Genomic DNA, 11,466 nt, shown 5'->3' on the forward strand with positions numbered 1-11,466 from the left:
GTTGGTTTCAGCCTTAATGGAAATCAGAATGCATGACAATGACTTTGACTATAGGTCAGTTTAGTGAGGAATTAAATGCAATACGCTAGGCTAAGTTCTGATTTGTTAAAATCAGGAGAGGCTTAAATCATTACATAACCACCATCAAGACGAAAGAGTGAGAAAACTCATGTGAGTCACGAGGAGTGTGAACCCAACATCCTAGATCCAACTGTAAAAAAACAAACAAAACCAGTGGCTCTCAAGTAGACACAATAGAAACTAAAGATAGATGAAACTAAAAACAAGCATAACAAAATACACAAACCCACCCCCACCAAAGGCACAAATCGATGGTCTACCCAATGGGGGGCTTCTCAAACTTTCTATCCTCACTCAAAGCCTTCACCTTTTTGCAAAAGGAGAGTCGTTTGTTGGATCTCTTCTCAGACAAGAGAATAGATGACTCTGAAGTCACAATCACCTTGAAAACCAATGTCTCCAACCTTGTAGCAAGAGAAGAGTCAAAATGCCTCTTCTTCTGATCCTTTTTCTTCTCAATCTCCTCTTGGGTAGCTTGTAGGGTTGCCAAATTCCTATTAAGCATTTCATTACTTTGCATTATCACATCCCCCACATTTCTTTTGAGGGACACCTAGCTGCCTTGAATCTCCTCCATAGCCTTCATAGATTTCTCCTTCTCCGTTTTCTAGTCAATCTTCTCATAAAGTTCCTTCAATTCTTGCTCAATACTTTCTCATTTGTCTAGATTCTTAGCCAAATCATTAGCTGCTTCTCAAGATATCTAGTCTTTATCTTTCGCAGCCCAACTCGAAGCTCTGGAATCGGCTTCAGTAAGGGCTTCTAGTATATTAATTTTCTTCCTTGCTACGTTAAGACGACCCAAAAGCTAGCGGATGATAGACTTCAATGCTTATTGTAACCATTACAAAGTGTTGGCATTAGATTGTCATTGATATCAATAGCCGGAGGACAAAGATGTAGAGATGATATGTGCCACAGAGAGCAACACAGAAAGCAAGTGTTGTTGTACAAATGTATAACACAGTGTTAGTTACACAAGAAGATATAGGAGGAAAGCATGAAGTGTGTCATTGGGATGTGAAAATGGACAAGGAAGGCACAAGCAATTGAGTTGGAAATGCATTTAAAGGCAAGTTGGTCTGAATTAGAGAAAGTATGATTGCAGTTTGACTAACATGTTGTGTTAGTCGCACTCTATTGCATCGATTTGCACATAACACATCGTGTTATCGCTATCGCTATTCTTTGGTCAACTCTTTGCATTGACCAAAGGCTACTACGACAAGAGAAAAGAGATGCGCATAACACGCAGACTACATATGTCAATAAGACAATGGTTATGTGACTAGAGATGTCAATAACATGACAATTTAGTTGTATTAGTTTTGTGACAGAGGATGTCAATAACATGACAGGTTTGTCGTCCTAGTATCCTACAGCATGAAGGATGGGAGTAAAATAACCCTGTGGGGTAACTTCAAAGCAAATAAAATGTGGCCCCCACTATACCATGGGAAGTAAAGTTGAAGTGGCATGGCATCGCAAGGTAACAAAAAAATGAAAGAGATTAAGGTCCCCTGCTATCCCGCATCAAGGAAGTTTAGAGGAAAAAAGGCCCTACGGGTAACATAAAAGCAAGGCAAACGATATTCCCTACTATCCCATGACATTGAAGACTAAAGCCTGGAAGCACGGTAGGGAAAGATAAATGAAGAAGAGAGGAGCATCCCACTATCCCGCACCATTCAAGATTTGGCATCTTGCCATTTTGCAGGGAATAAAACCTAAGTAAGATGAGCTCACGGGGGAACAAAAGATGAAGTGAGTGATGGTTCCCACTATCCCGCACCGTGTAAGGTGGAAGAGTGATAAGCTCATGGGGTAACATTAGGAAATCGGTGTCCTGTCAACCCGCAGGCCAACTCAATCTTACTACCATGTTGACTGCAGTAGCATAGTAGAAGAGAAAATTGTTGTTGATGGATGGCCAAACCATGTGGTAGGTTGACTGCAGTTGACCGTATAAATTTGAAGGCAAATTTTGACACCACATATGTAGCCTGATAGGTAAACAACTCACGCAGATAGTTGACCGAAGTTAACCAGGTGATTTGGATATTGTTTGAGAAGTTTTTGTTGACTCTTATGCATGGCAATAGACACAAAGGCCGACATGGCTATTGACCAATGTTGACTGAGCTACTTGGACGCTGAATATGAAGACATGTAGCTTCCCGGTGGTCGAAAATAAAATTTGATATGTAGATGACGGTGATGATGAATTTAAATGAGATAGTTGTCAATCCTTTCAGGGCACGTTGAGAAAGGATGGAGAATGCATTAATGGTGATTGCATTATAGGTTGTTTGTGTGGATCAAGGAAGGATACAAGATCTCTTCAGCCAGACAGAGATTACTAAACTTAGTAATTGATACATAGAGAATGGTCAAAGACATAAATAATGCATTCAATATGGGCAGCTATCTATCTGAGTGGTTGTACCGAGAATCCAATCACCTTGCAGACATGATTTTTTTGAGGCGAAAAGATCATATTGAAAATTCATTTTTGGAGAAAAATCTTGTATTTACAGGTGTGACTGAAATGAGAAATCCCTTGATGAGATGTGATAGAAGTTGGTGTGCTTAGCTAGTAAACATATCAAGGTGGTTGCAAAAACAAAAGAGAAAGATGGTGAATTTGTAGAGTGTGTGATGAGCTAATGTGTTGCAAGTATATGGGAAATAGCTACAAAGAAAAGAAGAAAATATGGCAAAAGACAGTAGGGTGTAAGTTGCAGAGAATCGGAGAAGAAATAGACTAGGGGATAAGAATAAAGAAGAAGACATTAAAAAGTGTAGAGGATAAAGTTGAAGAGAAGCGGGTCAAAATGTAGAAAAATCAGTAAGGAAGAAAGAGAGAACTATTTGTGAGTTACAAAATTGCATTTTTAACAAGGCAATATACTTTGTAGTCCTTTCATTCATTGTAAATCTCTGAGTGGGTGCTCAAAGCCAGGGTAGGTACTCTTTGAGTAGGTGCTCAAAAACATCAAGGGTTGGTACTTTTTGGGTTGGTGCTCTAAATATATTGTAATCAATGATTTTATTGTGAGTCTGGATTGGAGCAGTAGAGTCTAGTAGCTATTCTCACTGAGGTTTTTCCCACATTGGGTTTTCCTCATAAATCTTGTTTCTTGTGATTTGATTTGTATGTGTGTGTTTTTATTTGATTTGCATCTTTAGTATTTGCACACTTAGATTAAAAGTTTGTAAAGACACATTGATTCCTTCCCCCTCTTAGTGACCTATTAGGTTCCTTCAATTGGTATTAGAGCCCTAGGTTCCCTATTTGAAAAGCTTTCTCTAGCTTGGATAGATTCTGGTTAGTGAACACAATGGATAGGAAAGAATCCTCCTCTTCTAAAGCACCTATGTTTGATGGCACAAACTATGCCTTCTGGAGAAGAATAATGGAAACTTATTTATCCTCTTTAGGCTTTGATGTCTGGATGTCCATGAAAAATGGTTATAATGTTCCTCAATTTCCCCTTATCGACCTTGATGCTAAAAGGGAATATGAGAACAATTCCGAACGTAAGAATGCAATCTTAAGTTGTCTGTCCGATATAGAGTTTGTCAAAGTCATGCACTGCACTTCAACAAAAGTAACATGGGATAAGCTACAAAGTATATTTGAAGGAGATACCAATGTGAAAGAAGCCAAACTATAAAATCTAAGAGCTCAATTTGAAAGACTAAAAATGAAACAAGAGGAGAAGATAACTAACTATCTACAAAGAGTGGATGAGATTGTAAGAGCTAATAGAGGACTTGGATAGGATGTCTCAGATGAAGTCATTGTTAAGAAGGTTCTAAGATCATTAACCACAAGGTATGACACAAAGGTCTCTACTATTAAAGAAGCTAAAGACTTAAAGACATTCTCTATGGATGAATTGTTTGGCTCCCTATCAACTTATGATATGAGAATAATTAGTGGAGAATCATCAAAGACAAAGGTTGAATTTAACATAACTAAGAAAGGAAAAGAAGAAGCTTCTCCTGAAGAAGAAGATGACTCTGATAGCTATTATAGCCAACTTTGCAAGGAAGCTCAAAAAATGTTCAGGGAAATCCAAAGGTAAACTCCCTTTCAAATGTTTCAATTATTATTATAAATGATAATAGAAGACATTGAAAGATGATATGCTAAATATAGATAAATAAATAAGTAAGAAGTGTAGCAAGTAAGAGGGAAAAGACTCCCATCCAACACTAGAAAAGTGAAAGCCTACTAGAGTGAAGATGATAATGGTGGAAGAGGCACAAGAAACCAGTCACAAAATACCAATAATAGTTGGAACCAAGAGATTAAAAAATATATAAGGAAAAATGAGGCCCCAAAAGGAAAGAAATACAACCCCAAACATAATCCCAACATTAGTGCACATAAAAGGAGGCAATACACTACTAGGAATAGCAATTGCAATGTCTCAATGGTCACCTTCAAACTACAAAATCATGGGATGAATGTGTATTGTGTGGATGTATTCACAACATGTAGGTGTCCTTGAGTAATGTAGTCAAAATGGTTAGAAAAGATAACAAGAAGGGTGAATAAGCAAGACAAGTGGGTCCATGATGTGAAAACCAAGGGAATATCTCCAATTCAGCTTAAAGTGGAAGGTGCTATTGCACATGGGTGCAATTTATGATGTTAAATTTTGTTCCCTGTTTAGTGAGCATATCATTAAGATGGTGAGAGCTAAAGTAAAGAGAAAAATTTGAGACAATTTTACTGAGATATAAAAGAGAAGTAAAACCTTCTATCCATGTGGAGTTACCCCTAGGGAAGGGACTCCCACCTTCATGAGAAGTTGTTGAGCTATATCATCACAAACATGTAAGCTACGAATAGACATGTTAGATGGAAAGTGAAAGTTTGATACAAAAATGATTGACGATCAAACATAGATTGTAAGATAATGATCACAAAGATAAAATATTATTAGATTTCACCAGTATGGGTAGCAAGTTGTGTTATGCTAGATAGCGATACGATAGGGCAGTATGCGACTGTTGTAAACCACGTTGTAGGAAAACCACATAAATAATTAAAGATTGGTTTAGATAGTTGTTTGGCCCCCACAAAAGCAATAGATAAAATAAAAGATCTAAGATAGACGAGATAAAAAAAAATGAATGTAGATATGCATGAATGTAGGATATTGCTGGATATTGTTGGCATATGATGAACCGGCATGATGATATGATGATAATGTATCTTGTCATTGATGTCAATAAGTGAAAGAAAACTGGTATGTAGATTGGAAGAAGATGGTGAATTGGTATGAAGATATGTAGTGAACTGGTGTCGGGGTTTCACTAAGTGTGACTACCAATTGGTAGTCTCAACTCTAGGGTTTCCGGTTTGGCAATCTAGCTTGTGCGATGCAACCGAATATATGATGTGATGAGCTAGCTAAGAGATGTGAATGAGATCGAGGTGCCACGTCAATTTTGTGTGCGTGAAGGATTTCCTTGAGGATCTTGTATGTGAAGATTGATTGCATTAAATGTCTACCTCGGGAATGATCATTCTTCTTAGTGGTATGAGAAGAGAGTGTGATGGGTTACTTATTCCCATATGCGGTGAAGAATGAACGATGCAAATTGTCTTGTGATCTATTTAAGATTGTATTTCTCTATGCAAAGTGTTTGGATGGTCAGGATTGGACCACTTGTATTGTAAACCTAAATGCTTAGGGTTTAGGGTTTATGCTACCGACCTAATTGTTGTCTATAAGGTTGATGATGTTTGTTATTGTTTGTTGTTGGCAAATGTTGTGTGTGTATCCAATTGATGAGATACTTGACAGACCAGTAAGAGGAAAATCACACAGTGTGATTGCAGAAGAGAGGAAATGAAAAGGATCTGGCTTGGGATGTAATTTTGTTATCAGTTCAGAGTTTTACCTGTTGTCTTCTAACCATTTCAACAGTTGGAAAATCCCTTTACCGGGTAGCTTTAACAGGTTTATTGTAAATCCTTAAACCGGGTGACTCAAGATCATTGAGTTCTTCAAATCCTCCAGCGAGGTAACCTTTAACAGGGTTTCAACCTTTAACAAGGTATATAGCCATCCCTTAACCGGGTGATCTTTAACAGGATCAGTTCCTAACAGAACCTTATTGTAAAGTCTTTAACTGGACTAGGATCCTAACAAAGCGAGCTTCAAAAGAGTTCAAAACAAGATTGTGGGTATTCATCCCTACCGTGGTTTTTCCCATTTAGGTTTCCAAGTGAAAAATATGTGTGTCATGAGTAGTGCATTTTTCATGTGATGATTAAGTATTCTGTGTTTTAGTGATTATGCATGCAGAGCTAATAGGTTATGGTATTACTAGTATACCACATGCATATGTCTATGGGAGAAGTTGTTATCAAGTATTGAATGTATTTGAAGTGATCAGACTTATCAGTTTATGTTGTCTAAAGTCTTACTATGTTTAACCGGTATTGCCATGGTTAAGTTCAGTGATGAAGACAATTGGTTGGTATTGTTTTAACTTGATAAGTTGTTGAGAAAGTTTTTGTCTGTACTGATTCACCCCCCCTCTCGGTACTGATTAGGGTATTTGATGTTCATCATTATTCATCAATTGGTATCAGAGTGACTCTAGGTCCTTGATGATATAAGCTTAACCACTTGAGGTAAAAGATCCTGCTCTAATGATGAAGAGGGAAGGTCCTAAGTTCAATAGAGATAACTTCAAGATATGGAAGGACCGAATGAAGATTTACATCAAGAGTATGGGTGCTCAACACTGGAGCTATGTTGAGAATTCCTATGTGATTTCCACTGGCACTCTAACCCATGATTAAAAGAGAGAGATTCAAGAAAATGGGCAAGTCATGGAAGCCCTTATCTGCAGCCTATTAGATATTGAGTTTATTGATGTACAAGACAAGGACACTCCTAAGGATGTATGGGATGTGCTGGAAACCATTTATGGTGGTGATGAGCATGTAAAGCAAGCTAAGGAAGAGATCCTTAGAGAAAAATTTGAAGACATGAGGATGGTTGAAGGAGAGACCATTCAGCAATATGGCATTAGGATTAAGACTGTGGTTGGAGATATCAAAAGCACTAGTGGAACGATTGAGGATGCCACCATTGTTAGTAAAGTCTTGAGATCATTGTTACCAATCTATGCAATCAAAGTTGTTGCTATCCAGTAACTAAGGTCTATTGATAAAACCAAGGTATCCTTAGACTCTATCATTGCAAAGTTGATTGCATATGAGTTGAATAGCTATGATGACAGTGTTTAGAAGACTGAGTCAACTTTTAGAGCATCTGTTGTAACAACCAGAAAAGGAAAAGAAGCAAGTACCAGTTATGAATCTAGATAATGCAGAGATATGGATGATGAAGAGATTTTGATGGAGTTTGAAGCTCTTCTTGCTAAAAGACTTCCGAAAGGAACTGGTAAATATAGAGGTAAGCTTCCTTTAAAATGTTTCTCCTGCAACAAGATAGGACATATAGTTGTTAATTGTCCTAACAATGATAATAAGGATAAACCAGAGAGGTTTAGAAAGTATAAAGGAGGAAGTAGAAGAAATTGTCTTCTTGTTGTGGATGAAGGTGTTAATGATGAAGAATCAGAGGAGGAAGAGAGTGAAGATATATTGTTTGTAGTTGTAAAGGAAGAAGTGTCTGAGAAGAAAGCCCTTGTCTCTCGCATTGAAAACTCCAATGAGTGGATTATAGATAGTGGGTGTTCTCATCACATGACTAGTGACCGGAGAAAGTTTCTATCTCTAGAAGAATATGATGGAGGTGTTGTCAGATTTGGCAACGATGCACCATGTTTGGTGAAAGGTAAAGGATTCATCTCACTGAATGGAAAGAGCAGTGCAGATGATGTCTACTAGGTAGAAGGTCTTAAGCATAACCTGTTGAGTGTTGCTCAACTAAATGATAAAGGACTCATTTTGGAGTTCAAAGGTGGAGTCTGCAGTATAATTGGAAAGAGTGGTGAACTTATTGCCACCGGTAAGCAGACCAGAGGTAACCTATTTCAGTTGAATGCCAAGATTAGTTAGTGTCTGATGGATAAGTTTGATGACAATTGGATATGGCATAGGAGACTATCATATGAACTTTGATAATATTGTTAAAGCCGGTAAGATCAAGGCGGTAAGAGGATTGCCTTTACTGAACAAACCTGAAAATTCTTTGTGCAGATAATGTCAACTTGGGAAGATGTCTTCCTCAACTTTTAAAGGTAAGTCTTTTTCAGCAGAGAATTTACTTGATCTTGTGCATACTGATTTGTGTGGTCCTATGAAAACTAGAAGTATTCAGGGAGATAGGTATTTTATGATTCTTACTAATGAATGCTCAAGAATGATGTGGGTCACATTCTTGAAAAACAAGTCTGAAGCATTTGGAAAATTCAAAGTCTTCAAAGAATTAGTAGAAAAGGAAAGTGGCCAAAGGGTAAAGTGCCTAAGAACTGATCAAGGAGGTGAATTCACTTCTGATGAATTCAACAAGTACTGTGAAGATAGTGGTATCAAGAGGCAGTTGTTTGCCCCAAGGACACCACAACAGAATGGCATAGCAGAAAGGAATAATAGGACTATAGTTGAAGCATCGAGAACAATTTTGATCCAAGGAAAGGTTGCTCACACTTTTTGGAGAGAAGTGGTGAGCACTGCAGTCTATACAATGAATCGGGTACTTATCAAGAAAGGCAAAGATAAAACCCCTTATGAGTATTGGACCAGGAAGACTCGCATTGTGAGTTACTTTAAGGTATTTGGGAGTAAGTGATATATCAAGAGAGGTGAGCATTTGAGCAAATTTGATGCTAAATATGATGAAGGAATATTTCTAAGATATTCCACTAAGAGCAAAGCCCTCAAGTGCTATAATAACAGAACTTAGAAGATTGTTGAGAGTATCAATGTCAAGGTTGATGAATCTCCTGAGAAATCTAAGGGAACCAGCAGTGAGCAAGTAGAAGGTGAACCAGGAATAGCTTTCTAGGAACCGGTTACAAAAGAAACAAGAAAAGATCTCAATGTTCTTGTACCGGTAGAAGCTACAGTAGGAGAAGAAGAAGATGGAGAAGAAGGAGAAGAGGAAAATCAAGAAGAACTAGCTAGAGTCATTCTTAGATATGTGAAATTACATCATGATCTGAAGTAGATCATAGGAGATAAAGATGTAGGGATACTCACGAGAAGAAAGGTGAAGGAGAACTCTTGCATGATCTCTGAATTGTAGCCTAAGACTATTAAAGAGGTGCTTCTAGATGAAGATTGGACTAAGGCAATGGAAGAGGAGCTAGATCGGATTGAAAAGAATGCAACATGGTCTTTGGTACCTAGACCTAAACACAAGAATGTCATTGGTACCAAATGGGTCTTCAAAAATAAACTGAGTGAAGAAGGTACAATTATAAGGAGCAAGGCTAGGTTTGTATGCAAGGGATATTGTTGGCATATGATGAACCGACATGATGATATGATGATAATGTATGTTGTCATTGATGTCAATAAGTGAAAGTGAACCGGTATGAAGATATGTAGCACGAACCGGTATCGGCGTTTCACTAAGTGTGACTACCAGTTGGTAGTCTCAGCTCTGGGTTTCCGGTTTGGCAATCTAGCTTGTGCAATGCAACCAAAGACATCCTATGATGAGATAGCTAAGAGATGTGAATGAGATCGAGGTGCCATGTCAGTTTTGCGCACGTGAAGGATTTCCTTGAGGATCTTGCATGTGAAGATCGATTGCATTAAATGTCTACCTCGGGAATGATCATTCTTCTTAGCAGTATGAGAAGAGAGCGTGATGGGTTACTGATTCCCATATGTGGTGAAGAATGAATGATGCAAATTGTCTTGTGATCTGTTTAAGATTGTATTGATCTATGCAAAGTGTTTGGACGGTCAGGATTGGACCACTTGTATTGTAAACCTAAATTCTTAGGGTTTAGGGTTTATGCTACCGACCTAATTGTTGTCTATAAGGTCGATGATGTTTGTTATTGTTTTTTGTTGGCAAATGTTGTGTGTGTATCCGAGTGATGAGATACTTGCCAAACCAGTAAGAGGAAAACTATAGAGTGTGATTATAGAAGATAGGAAATGAAAAGGATCTGCCTTGGCATGTAGTGTTGTTATCAGATCAAAGTTTTACTTGGTGTCTTCTAACCATTTCAACAGTTGGAAAATCCCTTTACTGGGTAGCTTTAATAGGCTTATTGTAAATCCTTTAACCGGGTGACTCAAGATCATTGAGTTCTTCAAATCGTCTAGCGAGTTAACCTTTAACAGGGTTTCAACCTTTAACAGGGTATATAGCCATCCCTTAACCAGGTGATCTTTAACAAGATCAGTTCCTAATAGAACCTTATTGTAAATTCTTTAACCAGACTAGGCTCCTAACAGAGCGAGCTTCAAAAGAGTTCAAAACAAGCTTGTGGGTATTCGTCCCCACTGTGGTTTTTCCCATTTGGGTTTCCACATGAAAAATTTGTGTCATGAGTTGTGCATTTTTCATGTGATGATTAAGTATTCTGTGTTTTAGTGATTATGCATGCAGAGCTAATAGGTTATGCAATTACTAGAATACCACATCCATATGTTTATGGGTGAAGTTGTTATCAAGTATTGAATGTATTTGAAGTGATCAGACTTATCTGTTTATGTTGTCTGAAGTCTTACTATGTTTAACCGGTATTGCCATGGTTAAGTTTAGTGATGAAGACAACCGGTTGGTATTGTTTTAACTTGATAAGTTTTTGAGAAAGTTTTTGTCTGTACTGATTCACCCCCCCCCTCTCAGTACTGATTAGGGTATTTGTTGTTCATCATTATTCATCAGATATGATAGCCCTTTTTTATAATAATATGCATTACATGAAGGGAACACAATTCATTTCAAGAAAAATATATGTGTTATGTCAATATAATAGGATATTTCCATGGAATACCACCTTTCCATTGATGACACATGATACCTACAACATCAACAAAAAAACGTAAACACAAGGGATCAGATTATTTGATGTCAGAAGAAATCATAACAATAAAATTAAATAATGTATATATGTGTATGTGTGTGTGTGTGTGTGTGTGTGTGTGTGTGAGTGAGAGAGTGAGAGAGAGAGAGAGAGAGAGAGAGAGAGAGAGAGAGAGAGAGAGAGAGAGAGAGAGAGAGAAGAAAGGCATATGAAAACAAATATAAAATAAAAACTTAGGTCAACATGGAAGAAGGCCTAAATAACACCAATGCTTTGCATCATTCCTAAATGCCAAAATTCAATATATGAAAAATAGAATAAAGTTGATTAACAAATAGAATAAGAGAACGATAGATAATCCCCTATTTCCAAGAACCTACACAATAACTTGGG

The sequence above is a fragment of the Cryptomeria japonica genome, chromosome 10 (genome assembly GCF_030272615.1).
Source record: "Cryptomeria japonica chromosome 10, Sugi_1.0, whole genome shotgun sequence".
Classification (NCBI taxonomy): Eukaryota; Viridiplantae; Streptophyta; class Pinopsida; order Cupressales; family Cupressaceae; genus Cryptomeria; species Cryptomeria japonica.